The following is a 3,154-nucleotide window of genomic DNA, read 5'->3' on the forward strand; positions in this document are numbered from 1 at the left end:
TTATAAAATGGACTGGTTGGACAATCACAAAGTTTAGAGACAACAGTAAGAGTTAGGGTGGGGTTGAACAGTAAGTTTTCTCTCCTGCATGAGGCCCCTCCTTCAAAACTGGAAGAGGTAAATGTTTTATTTAATGCATAGAAACCAACACAGAGGGGTGCCTGGGTGGCGCAGCGGTTAAGCGTCTGCCTTCAGCTCAGGGCATGAACCCANTTATTTAATGCATAGAAACCAACACAGAGGGGTGCCTGGGTGGCGCAGCGGTTAAGCGTCTGCCTTCAGCTCAGGGCATGAACCCAGCGTTATGGGATCGAGCCCCACATCAGGCTCCTCTGCTATGATCCTGCTTCTTCCTCTCCCACTCCCCCTGCTTGTGTTCCCTCTCTTGCTGGCTGTCTCTATCTCTGTCAAATAAATAAATAAAATCTTAAAAAAAAAAAAAAGAAACCAACACAGAGAGCCAAGAGAAATGAAAAGAGGAATATGTTCTAAAAAAAGAACAAAATAAGACTCAGAAAGGTGGTCCCTTCTTCTAGAGGATTGGCTTTTAGGAAGAGAAAATTAATCAATTGTCAGTTGGAAATGTTGTGTTTCAATAAAGCAATTTAGTGATTTTTTCTAAAACCCGTAAGCTGACTGAACACTCTCCTCTTTGCTGTCTTCATCTCTGTGTTCCTCTATAGCGGTATATATGACTGGATTTAGAAAAGGAGTTAAAACTGCATCAAATCTGGCTATAAATTTATCCAGATGTGTTGAAAGAGAGGGCCACATGTGGAAAAAATTCAGTGGACCAAAGAATAAAATCACCACAATAATATGAGCTGACGGAGTAAAAGGAGACTTGGATGAATTACCTGAGGAGTGTTCCTGAAGAGTGGCTGGGATGAAGGTATAGGAGAGGATGAGCAAGAAGAAAGCAGCCAAGGAAATGAGCCCACTATTAGCAGTGACCATGAACACCAGTTTATAAGTATGTGCACCGGCAAATTTGATTAGCCAAGGTATGTCACAGTAAAAGCTATCTAATAATACATTAGAGCTACAGAGGGGCAAGCTTACCACAAAAGCCAATTGGGCCAATATGTGAATGAGACCAATGGTCCAGACAACCACTAAAATCAAAATGCATATTCATTGGCTCATGATGGTCAGGTAGTAGAGAGGCTTCCATATGGCCATATATCTGTCAAAGGCCATGGCAATGATAGTACTATCTCATTGACTCCAACAGCATAGCAAAAGAAGATCTGAGCTAGATAGACCCCAAAGGGGAGGACTTTCTGCTTCCTGAAAAGATCACAAAGCATCTTGTCTGCTGCAGTGGAGCAAAATATCAGGTCAATGATGGAGAAATTGGCTAACAGAAAATATGCGGGGGCAGGGGGGTGGTATAAGGGTCAGAAGTCACAGTGACCCCTACTAAAAGGTTTCCCATCATCCTAGACATATATAAAAGGTAAGAAAATCAAAAAAGAAGGAGCTGGATCTCCCAGGAATTGGAGAGTCCCAGGAACACAAACTCAGGTACCCCGGGGTGATTGGCCCCATCCATTGGCTCATTTGGTAGGTTCATGTTCCTGATACCTAAAGAAAAAAAAATGATAGAATTCAAATTAATACTATTACATAAATACCCTCTATGGAAAAAGTATATAAAATTTGGAAGTCAAATATTACCTGAGCATTTCACAAAAATCAAATAACATCCTTTTGGCCACTATTACTATAGCTACATATGATGGTAACTGAGTTGCCAAGTGCCTTGCTAACACAAGGAATGGTGCCTAGGAAAATTTATTTAACTGACAAGTCTTTCACATCCCATGTAAATTATTTTTTCTGATCACTTTTTGGGAGTAGCAGCTAACTCAAATTTAGGTATTTAAGCAAATGGGAGTTTTGATCGTATAAAAAGGCAAATAAATTTGGAGCATCTGGTCCTGTCCAAATATAATGAGCCTCAATGAGGTACATCAGAAAGAAGAATTGGACAAGGAAATTGCTCAATAGAGAGAAGAATTCACTTGAACCACTTTCACTTTTAAAAAAACGGCATTGGAAAGAATAACAGAGTGGACCATTGTTCATGTTGGTGGTCAAGTTAGCGAAGATCTAATGGGTGAGAAGGAGCAAGAATGGGGGACAGAGTGGCATGGAGAATGCTTCTCCCAGAACGAATGTCAGACAAGTACTGGAAGCAGGAGAGAGCCATGCCTTTTACCCTTCAAAAGCTGCTCAAAGATTTCCTTTTCCAGAAGCCTCTCAGTATTGATCCCCAGCATATACTGATGATTCCATATATTTTTGGCATTTTCAGGTACTGATCCAAGCAACCCAGAAAGAAAATGTGCATAAAAATAAAATCAGTGATTTATTTAAATCCATTTCAAGTTAATTTTTGTGAATGGTGTAAGATAGAGGCCTAGTTTCATTGTTTTGCATGTGAATATCCAACTATCCAGCACTACTGATTGAAAAGAATGTCTTCTCCAGTGAGTAAAATGTTAGTGGTAGAACCTAAGTGGTGGGTAGGCAGGTATTCACCGTAAAATTTTTTCATCTTTGCAGTATGTTTGAAATACTTTCAAAATAAAATATTGCAGGAGGAATGGAGGAACATATCTAATAAAATGATGATGTTCTACCAAAAAATGGCATGCAAAGTACAACTCCAAAATCTCCTAAAGCCATTGGGGGGGGGGTGGAGTCTGTTCGATTGTAAGTCTCTTAAAAGCCAGGATCTAAAGATGGAGTTTATTCATTCAACCTAGTTTTTTACTATTACCCATGTGCTAGTTCCTAGACAAGGAGTTTGGAGCCCAAAGAAGAGACATACACATGCAAACAAAGCAATTTAATCCAATCTGGATAACAGCAATAATATAATTCATGTTCTATGCAATGGGTAGTAACATAGAAGAAAGAAGCCCTAAATCTACCTGGAGAAATCTGGGCAGACTTCCCAGGGAAAGTGGCATTTGAGTAGAGACTTAAAGAGTTTGAGAGAGGAATGAATGGGAGGTGAGAGTTTAGGGTGCCTGGGAAGACATTCCAGGAAGAATTCCAGGAGGAATGCAGCATGTGTCATGGCATGTTTGAGAAACTATAGTCATTTAGTACTAATGGAACATTACATACAGGGTGGAGAGTG

The 3,154-nt window shown here is 40.0% G+C and overlaps 1 pseudogene; it reads right to left on the reverse strand.

Moving 5' to 3' along the window:
- Positions 1-605: 605 nt before the first annotated feature.
- LOC117799231 lies at positions 606-1,555 on the reverse strand (annotated as a pseudogene).
- Between the last annotated feature and the right edge of the window lie 1,599 nt (positions 1,556-3,154).

The sequence above is a fragment of the Ailuropoda melanoleuca genome, unplaced genomic scaffold (assembly GCF_002007445.2).
Source record: "Ailuropoda melanoleuca isolate Jingjing unplaced genomic scaffold, ASM200744v2 unplaced-scaffold4548, whole genome shotgun sequence".
NCBI classification, from domain to species: domain Eukaryota; kingdom Metazoa; phylum Chordata; class Mammalia; order Carnivora; family Ursidae; genus Ailuropoda; species Ailuropoda melanoleuca.